The sequence below is a fragment of the Periplaneta americana genome, chromosome 16, assembly GCF_040183065.1.
Source record: "Periplaneta americana isolate PAMFEO1 chromosome 16, P.americana_PAMFEO1_priV1, whole genome shotgun sequence".
In the NCBI taxonomy this organism is placed as follows: Eukaryota; Metazoa; Arthropoda; class Insecta; order Blattodea; family Blattidae; genus Periplaneta; species Periplaneta americana.
In genome coordinates, this window is record NC_091132.1 from 11,493,854 (window position 1) to 11,507,396 (window position 13,543).

At 34.2% G+C, this 13,543-nt stretch overlaps 1 protein-coding gene and 1 long non-coding RNA gene across 3 annotated transcripts in view; one reads left to right on the top strand and one right to left on the bottom strand.

The window, feature by feature from the left end:
- The first annotated feature begins 8,482 nt into the window (after positions 1-8,482).
- The window catches only part of LOC138691274 (rho GTPase-activating protein 12-like), an 87,072-nt gene continuing 82,011 nt past the window's right edge, over positions 8,483-13,543 (top strand). Inside the window, exons 1-2 of one of the 2 annotated variants that reach the window (XM_069813110.1) lie at positions 8,483-9,026; positions 9,111-9,225. The gene's annotated coding sequence lies outside the window, so the exon portion shown is untranslated. The remainder of the gene's footprint in view (positions 9,027-9,110; positions 9,226-13,543) is intronic. The other variant, XM_069813109.1, reaches the window with a different exon arrangement.
- Positions 9,260-13,543, bottom strand: part of LOC138691276 (uncharacterized) — a 30,984-nt gene continuing 26,700 nt past the window's right edge. The window contains exons 3-4 of the long non-coding RNA XR_011329790.1: positions 13,360-13,396; positions 9,260-13,242 (exon numbers count right to left, since the gene is read on the bottom strand). This is a non-coding gene — a long non-coding RNA (uncharacterized lncRNA). The remainder of the gene's footprint in view (positions 13,243-13,359; positions 13,397-13,543) is intronic.

Sequence of the window (13,543 nt, forward strand, 5' to 3'; positions counted from 1 at the left end):
AGTTTTATGAGTGATGGATGGTTGTGTGGAGAAGACACTTCAAGTTGTCAACCAGGCTGAGGATGCATCCAAAAATACATTGCATACAAAATGGGCAGTTAGGGGACTGATATATTCCACCTGCATAGAATTGGAATGTATCAGTTCTCTAACTACCCATTGTGCAACTCAAACCAAGAAATGGATTCGGAACACCTCAAAATCTGTGCTTCAGTGGCTGTCCATGATAATAATATCTTTGAAAAATATTGGAGTGGAAGAGGTCAAATGACTTTATTGTCAAACGCTTGGCATTAGAAAACAACAACACATTGCATCCCTTACATAATAATTATTATTTCAGTCTGATAGTGACAGCTGGAATGGTGAAACTTATCTTATTAATCAGTGCTAGATCATGAAGTTAAGTCAAGTAGGGATTTGGTTGGACACAAAATCAAAATGTAATTTTGTTAAATTGGTTTATTTTACAATGCTTTATAAACTAGAATGGCTATGTAGTGTCTGAGTGAAATGAAGGTGATAATGCCAGTGAAATAAATCCAAGGTCCAGTACCAAAAGTTACCCAACATTTGCTCTTAGTGGGTTGGAGGGAAATACCGAAAAAACTCAACCAGAATTTGGACCTTGGCCTACTCATTTCATGGTCCACAAAGAACTCCATCAATTTTAATACTATTTATAGTATGTATTGAAACCATTAGAAACAAGAATCGATTAATATGTTTATTGAAAATTATTGCATTTATTGCTGGGGCTGGAATATATTCCAAATTATTCAGTTTTTATTTGTCTACAGGGAGTCGTCCTCATTTTGATGGAGAAATTGCAGCAATCAACAAGGCATTAACACAAAAATGCTGTTATATTTAGCAACTCAATTTCTGCAATCCAACGTATAGCTTCAATCAATATTCCTACAAATTCTAAAATCGCAGAAATTCAATCATCCGTACACATACTGGCAAAACAAAATAAAAATTTGTATCTTCAATGTATCCCTGCCCATTGTGATATTATGGGCAATGAGATTGCACAGTGTTTGTCAAAGAAAGGAACTAAAATGTTACAAGTACTCTTGAAAAAGATATCTTATCACAGTGCCGAATTGTTCATACAAACACAATTTCAAATCAAAATTTTAAGGAAATTTCAAGAAAACTGTAATAATAAATCTTGGTCAGTATTGCTTACTGAAAAAGAACATAAACCTGATTCTCTTTGACATAATGCAATAGCAAAATTTCGGATGCTAACTGGCCATGACTTTTGCAGCACACCTGTTTAAAATTGGAATTTTTGGTTCACCAAAATGCATCCTGTCTAACCTAGAAGACTCTTTGATGAATCAAGAACATTTACGAAAATGTCTAGCTTTGGCATCAAATCTTTTGGATTCGGACTCTAAATTATACTGGGAAGCTAGAAGGCAAATGAAGAACTTCCAAGAGCCTGAGCAATAGATACTACTACTATATAAGATACTTTTATTAGAATTATAATAATTATAAGGGCATGATCATGAAAAGAAATTGTTCTCAGACGTGCTGTTACTCCACAGTTGTGGGTAAAATGTCATGCAAAAACAGTGGAATTTTAGAATGGCAAATTATGCATAGAGAAAACGTGTAGTTACCATACTTATTCGCGTAATTTTCCCCTTTTTCCTCAAAATTCGAAGGTAAGTTGAAGAGGGGAAAATTAAGCAATGAAAACAAAATATAAAAAATAAAATGGTCATAAATACAGTAGCGTGCAAATTAATCTGCACACGACATATTTTTATATTTTCTGTCATTGTTGGCCTCACAGCTGCTCATACCGCTTTAATTGACATCTGCAGTATGTGTAATTCCATTGTTGAAGGTCTTGTCATTTTTTTTATAATATGCGACATTTTGCCTGTCGTTTTGTACTTATAAGCATTTCACTTGTGTTGAAGACTTAATACTGCAATCCTGTGTACATTCTGTCATCTTCACAAATGGATACAACTCCACGAAAACGGTCTAAAATTATAACATTAGCAGAGCATTCTTCTATGACACAGAGGCAAATTGCTGCAGAATGTCACATCTGTTTGGCTACTGTTAATTCGATCATAAAACGATACAGGGAGACTGGATCCATCACACCCCAGAAAAAAGGAAACTGTGGCCGGAAGAGGAAGACTTCACATGCAGATGATCGTTTAATTGTCAGGAAAAGTAAATTAAATCCTAGACTAACTGCTGTCGACTTAACCTGCGAGTTAATGGCGGCTACCACTGGGGCGAATATTCACGTCACAACAGTGTGGCGTAGGCTTTTGGAAGCTGGATGAAGGGCTCGTAAGCCTATTAAGAAGCAACTGCTAACCCCTGTTATGTGCAAAAAAACGCTTAATGTGGGCAAAATTACATCAACTGGAAGAATGTATGACTGGTGAATGACTGGAAGAATGTACTTTTTTCCGATGAGTCTCATTTCGAGGTCCACGGCCACCGTGTTTCTTACGTACGGAAAGGATCCGAAAAAGTAACAGCAGCTCATCTCCAACAAGCACCCAAATACCCCCCTAAAGTAATGTTTTGGGGTTGTTTTACACATGAAGGGCCTGGAGCATTAATACCTATCAAGGGAATGATGAATTCTGACAAATATATTCACTTATTGGAAACCAGAATCGTACCCCAACTGCAAAAATCATTTCCGGATGGCAGAGGTGTGTTCCAACAAGACCTGGCACCATGCCATACGTCTCGAAAAACTACAGAATTCTTCAACAAGAAGAATATTCAGGTATTCCCCTGGCCAGGCAACTCACTCTACATCAACCCCATTGAGAACGTGTGGTCAATTTGCAAAAGAAGAATGCAAAAAATGGATTGTTCTACAAAGGAGAAGATGATTTCTGCCCTCATTGGTGTATGGTTTCGCGATGAAGAAATGAATATTTGTGGGAAATTAGTGGAAACCATGCCAAATCGTCTCAGAGCTGTTATTAGGAACAAGGGAGGCCACATAGATTACTGAGGTATGTCTTAGATCCTTTTTTTTTATCCCGTTTGAGTGTTTTTGCATAAGTAATTACGTTCGGATTAATTTGCACGCTACTGTAACATGAAACAATTCATGTAACAATCAAAGTAATGATTATTAGAGGAGAAAAATTTGCTCCAGTGCCAGGTATCGAACCTGGGTCCTTGATTCTATGTACCAAGTGCTCTTAACCACTGAGCTACACCAAAGTTCAATCCAGAGCACCGGATCGAATCTCTCTCTAACCCTTTGTGGCCTGACTCCAAGTTCGACATATATGTTGGTATATATTAAGTTGACTGCCATTATATAAGGAGCGCACTCAACTGAGTGACTTGGTGGCCGGGATTCCACAGTAATATGCACTGTTAGGTGAAGAGTCTACGAATTTTTCTCCTCTAATTATTGTTACCATAACATATATTCTGTAAGACCAAAAATTAATCTTTACGTAGAATCAAAGTAATGTTTAATACTAAGTAACTGAAAATGTATGTATGCATACATTATGAATAATTGTGGGTAATTTTGAGGCTTTTTCTTTTTTTATATTGTGTACAGATTATGATGCCGATAGCCGGACCTTGGATCATGGTATTAACTTTCACGCATAAAATGTTTTGTATCAAAATTAACGTATTAATTACGCGAAGAAAATAAACATAGATATACTTCACACTCTTCTGTTTCCATCAGAAAACAAATATAGATCATCGAGAAACACTGTTTCACTCAAAGGCATATTTTTTTTTTTATTAGATTATTTTACGACGCTGTCAAAGGCATATTGCAGTTAAATATTTACAATCATACAAAATTGAATTTAAATTAGAAGATGAACGTACTTCGTCATAGAATAATAATGAATTAATTAACGTTAATACTCCTTTGCAGAACTAAAAGTTACATTTTTTTTTATCAAATTTCTGCACATTTAAAGGATGAAACTAAAATTCTTTCAATAATTTATTATCGTAATACATTGTCCTGTTAAATTGACTGAGCGTACTGTAAATTCAGTCAGTAGCTTTCCCAAAACACACTATGAAATGTTTCATATAAAACCGTTTTTATTACGAAAAGGAAGCAAAAACGAGCAAAATTGAAGTAAACATTTTTGTTTAAAATATCTCAAAGAATAACCCCTTGAAATTAATGGCATTACTTACAGTTCACTTTGTATATCTGAGGCATGTTTTGAGAACTAGTAGGCCTAACTAATCACTGTGTATGACGACATTTGATCATATGGCATCATCCTCAGAAAACCAACTCACGTATTAAATTATTAATATGAAAATGTTTTGTATTCAAATCAATACATCTTTGCAACTTTGAATAAATTATTTCACAATTACAGACAGGTTCTCGTGATGGAAAATAGACATTTTGTAGTCATTTTTCCACACTTCTGTTTTTGATACATTTACTTACATTTAAATACTGTACTATAGGCTCCAATTGAAATTTTTACTGGATACTATAAAAAGTATGGTTAACAAAACTAGAGGCTTTTTTTATTCAGACACTAAATAAATTATTTTCATTTTTTTTACCGACATTCAAGTCGCACATTCAAAATTAAATTATGGCTCTATTGTTAAATTATACGCATGTCAAATATGCTGTACAATTTGTCTTCAGATCTGTAACTTATATTTTGAAATGTACGAAATGGAACTATAAAAATTGGAGATTATCCTTCGAAGAGATGGAAAAATTTTAATATCTTGGAGCAACAGTAACAAATATAAATGACACTCGGGAGGAAATTAAACGCAGAATAAATATGGGAAATGCCTGTTATTATTCGGTTGAGAAGCTTTTGTCATCTAGTCTGCTGTCAAAAAATGTGAAAGAATTTATAAAACAGTTATATTACTGGCTGTTCTATATGGTTGTGAAACTTGGACTTTCACTTTGAGAGAGGAACAGAGATTAAGGGTCTTTGAGAATAAGGTCTTAGGAAAATATTTGGGCCTAAGAGGGATGAAGTTACAGGAGAATGGAGAAAATTACACAATGCAGAACTGCATGCATTGTATTCTTCACCTGACATAATTAGGAACATTAAATCCAGATGTTTGAGATGGGCAGGGCATGTAGCACATATGGGTGAATCCAGAAATGCATATAGAGTGTTAGTTGGGAGGCCGGAGGGAAAAAGACCTTTGGGTAGGCCGGGATGTAGATGGGAGGATAATATTAAAATGGATTTGAGGGAGGTGGGATATGATGGTAGAGACTGGATTAATCTTGCTCAGGATAGGGACTGATGGCGGGCTTATGTGAGGGCGGCAATGAACCTCGGGGTTCCTTGAAAGCCATAAGTAAGTAAATAAGATATATTTTGAAAAAGAAAAATATATAAATAATAACGCAAAAGGTATTAAATTGATACATACTAAGCAGTCATTCACAGAATAGAAGTGGTAAGCACAATAAGCCTCAGGCTACAGTGCAAGCCGTCAGGTCCCCTCTGTTACAAGAGAGAGAAAAAAAATAAAGCTTGGTGACATTAATGCTAATAACCAGGGAACGGATTTATATGGACTAAAAATATATGAAATATGTAAATATATATGTAGTTATTTTTACCAAAATATGGAATTAAATATGGATTTTTACCAAAATATGGAATTAAATATGGACTTAAAATTATAAAAAAATGACTATGTACGTTAAATATTGGTACATTTTAATCAAACTAAACAAAAAATATAATGGACGTACCTTATCTTCCAATGTAGTTTCAACAAAACACAATTTTTATTGTCTGTTACCATAACAATAGGTTACAAACATTTCTTTCAAGTGCTGAAAAGTGAATCTTCTTCTATTGTCTCTGAGGATAGATTTATACTGACTAAAAGAGCGTTCGACGTCACAAGAAGTAACTGGTACATAATTCAATTTCACAATGTCTGCTGGGGATAAGTCCAAGTTAATCTTCACTGTTGATTCACCACTCATCACAGCAACAACCTTTTGTAGTTCTTCATATCCAGGGTTTTTTGAAAGTACAGTGTCCACCTTAGCTCTTACTGCATCTGCAACTTTACCTCTACCACGATTCAGTTGTTCCACAGTACTATTTATAATTTCAAAACTTTCAGATAGTGAAAGGTGCCTATTTTGGAGACTTTTGAGCGTTTTTATGATGCATGAAAATGTATGCTGAATGTGAGCTAAGTCATTCTTCACACTTATGTCACAGGTAACTGTTTTCGCAGTATCAATTGAGACTGCATCTTCAGAGTCCAATGCAAGGAGAACATTGTTAATAGAGTCTATATGTTCGGCATAATATTCAACTGCTTCTAGCCATGTACCCCATCTAGTTAAAATTGGCTTTGGTGGCAATGGAATTTCAGGGTACATTTCTTTCAACACGTTAACTCTACTGGGAGCTTTGAGAAATATTTTTTTCACTGATGAAATCAACAAATCTACTTTAGGGAAATTGTCTCTGACCACTTCTGCCACACGATGAAATGCATGCGCCACACAAGTAAAATGAGTCAATTTAGGATATACAACAGATAATGCTTGTCCAGCTTTGACCATATAAGGGGCAGCATCGCTAATAAAGAATAACACATTATCGTACATAATACCCTTTGGCCACAGGATACCCATAGCTTCGTTGAACAGTTTAACTATAGTTTTGTTATTGCACTTTTCTAGAACATCACAATGTAAAAGAATTCGTTCAGAATATTGTTCACTTAACAAACCGATAACTACATTACCAACAAGTCTACCTTCTTTGTCGGGAGTCTCATCAATGGAAACCCAAATTGAACTATCTTTAATTTCATCTCTTATCTTCTGTATTGTCTCATCGTAGATGGATGGAGCATACGTCTTCCTAAGTGTTGACTCATCCGGGATTGTATGTTGAGTATATTTTTCAAGGAATTCCCTGAAGACCTTATTCTTTAGTTTGTAGAGAGGAATATCAGCAGAGATGAGAGAACGGCACAGGTCGATGTTAAACTCAGATCTTACATTCGATGTTGTTGGTTGTGTTAAAAACAACTGTCTCTGCTTGGAATTTAGTTGTTTGTTGGCCTGATGTTTACTAGTTGTAATGTGTTGTTGCACCAGGAACTTTTGTGTAGATGATACTGCACACTGACACAAATTACAAAATAATATTTTATTGTCAGTTGATAAACCATCTTCTTTAAATTCTGAAATGTAACTTGTTAGTTTTGATTTTAAATTGACTGAATGACGTACTTTTGGCATATTTACCGTCTTTATAGTATGATTTACAAAACTGAACCTATGTGTACTCTGACTGGCATTTAACTGTTGAGCTGCACAACTGAAGTCTGTTAAAAATTTTAAATTAAATTAATACAGTTTTGTAACTTACTTTCCCATTGTTGATAGGACTGCTAATTTTCAAATAACTCTGATGTTAAAGGGATTACTGAACATGTGTTTAAATCTCTATTGTTGAAATGTATTTTTAAAAGTTAATGGAATTTTGTTTTGTTTTATTGTTAAACCTAATATAATATGGACTGTTTTATATGAAATATGGAAAATATATGGAAATTAACGAAAATATGTACTAAACTCTAAAATATGGAAAAATATGGAAAATAAAAGTAGGATTTTTCAACTCTACACATTGTGAAACATAAAGATAATGCAAAATATAAATTATATTAGATTTATAAGTAAATATGTATTTACATATAAATCCTTTCCCTGCTAATAACAAAAAGTTGCTATATTAAAAGATTAACTCTCTAGCTTGAAAAATGTAGGAAATAGAAATTTCACATATTTCATCCCTTAACTACTCTTTGACCCCCAGAAGGGCCGTGGTCCCCTGGTTAAGAATAACTGTTCTACTGTACATCATAGGCCAAAGGGTCGCACTATAGTAAGGCGAGAGAAAGAGGGCGTCATCGTCAAGAGAGTTGAGAAACTCTGTATTAGCGAAAATGGGAATAACTACCAGCATCTACTGTGAAAAAAGCGAGTAGGCTACCAAATTCTATTGTGCAAATCAAGATTTCAGGTATAACTCCCTGTAAAGTTGATTTGAATAATTTCGAGGGAAAAATTGTTCCGGGGCCGGGCATCGAACCTAGGACCTTTGGTTCAACGTACCAACTCTCTACCAACTGAGCTACCCGTTAATAATTATTGAAATTATTCAAATTCTATTGTGTTACATATAGCTAAGTTTTATTTCAGTGAAATGCTGAGAGATCACAACAGCATGCAATAATTTAGTTGTTAACAACGATAAGTCATAATAGCAATTTCGTGCACACCTGTGGAGTAACGGTTAGCGCGTCTGGCCACGAAACCACGTCGCCCGGGTTCGATTTCCGGCCGGGGCAAGTTACCTGGGTGAGGTTTTTTCCGGGGTTTTCCTTCAACTCAATATATGAGCAAATGCTGGGTAACTTTCGGTTCTGGACCCCTACTCATTTCACCGGCATTATCACCTTCATATCATTTAGACCCTAAATAACCTAAGATGTTGATAAAGCGTCGTAAAATAACCCACTAAAATAAAAATAGTAATTTTTATATGTATGTATGATCAGGGTCATTATTCAATTTTGAGTTGATTTGAAGGGAAATTTTACTTCAGTAGGGAAGTTTTGACAAGGAGTACGTAAAATTTCTCGACATAATGTAGCATCGATAAATCATAACCGTGATTAATCAAATGCGAAAGCCATATGCAGAGGACTACATAATTTTAATATTATTATCAAAACAGAATTACCACTACGAGATAAACAACTGTGTATATAATCGATAATTTGTCTTGTTTCTAAATTACTGAACCCAGATTTCAATTTCCCGCGGTGTAGAATATGACGTTTTATAGATGTGCATGATCCAGAAATGTTATGCATTCCACAGGTGGTTGGTGAAGGGTCGGAGAAAGTGTTGGATAGAAATGTAATATGTACGCAGTTTACTTTGATATTCTAGTATGTACAGTATTAGCCCATGAAATAGTGTAAGTATATTTAGCCAACATTTATATTTCATATAATTACTTCGAGAACGTTACGTTATTATATAATTAAATATATGTTTCTAGCTGGTCAGCAGTTACGATACTTCAATATTTAAACCACCCAATATTTTATATCGTACCAGAATATACATTTTTGGATATCATCTTACGGTATGAACTGTAGGAAATTACAATATCCGTACGTATTTAATAATGATACTACTATTTAGGCTAAGTGAGAATATTATTATAGGTACAGAAATATATGATAATGTTAACGAAAGATTGTGACATTACAAATTTGTTTGCAAATTGTTGTGTCAAATTGTCCTTGTTTTCTTAATGTAATTGTAATGTGTATCCTGATTGTAAATCCCTTTAGTTTAAAATGACATTATTTTAAATTGTTATTTATAATCAGGTTAGGTTTAGTACAATACTCGAAATTTGATTTGCTCTCGATAGGCTACTTAACTCTTTCAGATGGTGTCATAGTGGTTATTTTATTGTAGATTTTTGGGTATATACACAAATTTTGGATCTTATATTAGATATTTTAGTTATATGTTTTTTTTATTAAAATCGCAGTAAAAAAGGGATAAATTAACCTATGTTTGTGAAATATAATAATTTTACCAGATTGGGGTCTAAAATCTCCATTGAGTAGTTTTATATAGAAGTATGTGACACGTTTTATATCAGCACTAATATGTCGCATGCTAATGAAATTCACAAGAAATGTAAGTAAACTAACCTTACCGTATCTAACTCCCCCACATTGATCTAATCTACCCTTGTGATCCTTTGCCCTATCTTGCAAAATCTGTTATTCTTTCCAATCTGTGGATATAGCCTTGACCATTAATGTCTGTTATTTTCATCTCTGGGTCATGTTTTTGCATTAAAATGATCTCTTTTCCCGAATATGCCTATGTCTCTCACTACACACAGGCCCGCAATTTATATTATTTATATTCTAATGAAGTGTTCGTTAAATACTTGTGATTAGTAAAGTTGTAAGTTTAGAGTAAAGTAGTTAATTTCCTATGTAGATATATATTCGTTCAGACATGGCTTCTTGTAAATAGTTTTCTCATTCTAACACAAAATATTTCAATATCCGATAATTTCATCACTATAATTTTATTGTCCTAGGTTTAATTTATACTCCAATAAAAAATGTTTCTTTGTCCTTAACTTCTATAATAAATTGTTTGGCGTTTATTAACCAGGTAATGTTTTCGTACTTTGATTTTATTGTAATGTAAATGTAATATTAATTGTAATTATATTCTTAATATTGCAGTTGTAATCCCCTGGTAGAGGGGAAGAGAAGGCCTTATGGCCTTATCTCTATCAGGTTAAATAAATATATATAGTATTATAAAAAAGGTAAAGGTATCCCCGTAACATGCCATGAAGGCACTTGGGGGGCATGGAGGTAGAGCCCCATGCTTTCCATGACCTTGGCACTAGAATGAGGTGGTGTGGTCGGCACCACGCCCTGACTGCCTTTTACCCCCAGGAAAGACCCGGTACTCAATTTTATAGGAGGCTGAGTGAACCTCCGGGCCGTTCTGAAAGTTTGGCAACGAGAAATATATAGTATTATACTACTATAAAATGTATATATATTTTTTTGCATTGGACTATGTTGTATGTTTACGTCTATTTTTCCAGATATTCATTTTCATTATATTTTTGGGTGTTTATTTTTTTCTTTGAGATTTGTTCATTCCCTGTCAATTGTTGTCTGTTGTTTTGGTTTCTTTACAACTTCAATTTCTTTTTTGGGCTAGTAGATGAGTCAGTTTATTTTGAAATAGACCAATATGTAAGGAAATTCATTAATGTTAGGCCTATATTTCTTCCCTGAGATGTGATTTGAAAATGTCTTAGATAAACTTTTACTCGTATAGGCCTGTATGTTCTAAATTTACTTTAGTTATGTTTCCTATTGCTGATTTGGGATCATTTAGTCATACCAGGACCATACCAGTATTTAAAATTCTTGCCGCTCTGAACCATGTCTAAAATTGCCATTGTATCAAATAACGTAATGATTAGAAATTAGGCCTACTACATTTTGAATAATAAACATTTTTCAAAGCTTGATGAGCTGTCAACTATCCCAGTCCGTAGTTTGATTCAGTTCATTAACAAAATCAAACTATTGGACTGATAGGATATTATGACGGGGATGCGTAATAGATCTTTTAGATCACAGTGCTAGAGGTTATAACTCTCCCCCTCTTAAATTCAATTCAATTCAAAGATTCGCTAATACCTTGCAATATTTGTGTTTCATTTTAATACTGAAATTCACAAATAGCAAAGTATTATTAGAATACATTATAATATACTAACAGCTATTTTGTGAGAATTCATGCAGAATAAATTGCACACTTAATTAACTATAAGAACAGACTTAACTTGGAAAATTTATAAATTAAATCTTACTTTTTGGCATTATAAAAATGTCATTCATGTGGACTGTAGAAAGCAAAACTTTATCAAGAAGCATTGCAAATCGATGGCTAAGAAGTGATACCTCATATCTACAAAAATGGTAATTTAGTTTAACTACATTATTTACATTATGATTATCAGGTTTCGACACTTCGGACCCAATAGAGCAGTTCAGTGGGAAATCAGCATAACAGCGTACTGAGTATAGTGGTAAAGCGTACAGTGGGTGGGGTACTGTAGAATGAATGCCAACAAATAGCCTGGTTCTGAAGGTTCTGACGAATAATTTGGTTTTCATACAAACCTATTTTCAAACTGTGTCTGAAACTATTACATGGTTAGAAAAGTCAGCAAGCGATGCCGTTAGCCCTCAAATTAACTGAGGAAATGACACAGAGAATTAATGAGACACCAAGTACACCAGTTACTGAACGTGTAAAACAGAAGTGGAAATCAATTTTATGTAAAAATAACGGATATGGAACATTATGTAACATAAACAGCAAATTAGTGGACATAGAGTTATCCGAGAATAAAGGACTGTCTCTTAGAGACTGCAATGATAAGTTTTTTCGTTTTGCTCCTACCACGTCATGCGACGTAGAGCGCAGCTTTTCACAGTAAAACTTTGTTTGCCAGATAACCGAAAAAGATTTACATTTGAGACACTGAAAATGCATCTTATAGTACAATTCAATTCGGTACTGTAACTGCACTTCCTAAAGACGACCAATAGGATAAATGAAACAATTAAAATTGCTAAATGTTCATTTCCTCCATTAACACTGTGTATAATTAAACACAAATGCTTATAAAAGACAGGAGAATATATGTTTTTCACATTCTTTTGACATTGTCATTGTGTAATGTATATTTACTTTCAGAATGTACATATGTGTGTGTTCCCCCATACTACTGTACTCCATTCTAAATAGCAATGTTGTTACATGAACACTTCTCTACCTTTCACTACTTGCAGCGAGTCAACCTATAGTACATGCACAGTAAACTTATTGTATTGGGTCCCAAGTCTCGAAGCCTGATGATTATGTTCACAGTTTTAAACCAATAATTTGTCGTCAAGTAGAAGATCTTGCAAAGCAACAACATAGCTATATAAAAAGTTTGTCTAGCCTATTTTGAGAAAAATTAACGTTTAAAACATTTTTTTATTCACCTGCAAATTTACAGATATGAGGTACCGGTATCATTTCTAAGCCATTGAAATTATATAACTTAATTCATGTCCTTCTTTTGAATAAGATATATCAAGAAAATAAACAGTAAACGAAAATTTCACTACCAACATGATAAAAAACTGAATAATTGTGAAATCCGTAAAACTTGGACACCAATTTTAGTATTGTGTTTATGTAAAGTGAGGATGCGAGAAATATCATGTGGGAACCCAGACGTGTATAATCGTAATGAAGTGTTGTGCAAAGGATTTCAGTGTCTCCTATGGTGGCTGACAAGTGAGTGGTCAGACCTCCAGCCAGTCAAGCAGTCTGTTTGGGTTCAAGTCCCGGTCAGGCCTGGGATTTTTCATTAAAAATTAACTTAGCATAGTCAGCTGGTGTGGATTTGGGAATGCGCCTAACTTGAGGATTAGCGCAATAGATCGTGAAAGGTCGCAGTGCTGGGTCATAGTGCTACCCTTCGCGATATTCCATTCCATTCCAAGGATTTCAGGACACTTCGTCCAGCACCATATTGGTCCACATAAGCATATGAAGGATACTGCATACTGAAACACTGGAAGTCCATTTCTATTATCATTTTGCAATGTTTGGAATCAAAGCAGTTCACTCATGTGGTACAACAATATATGCAATACAAAGAATAAGAATGTCTCAATACATACCTGCAAGCAATAGCATACAGACTGGAGGTGAATCCTGCTGAAATCAAACCAGCATATGACTATAATGAAGCAAATTACCAGTGAAATGACATTGATATCCATAAATATTCAATAAATCGCCATGCAGTGAATATTGTTCTCTTGTGTTTTATACACAAATTTCCTCCTGGACCAAATGTTATTG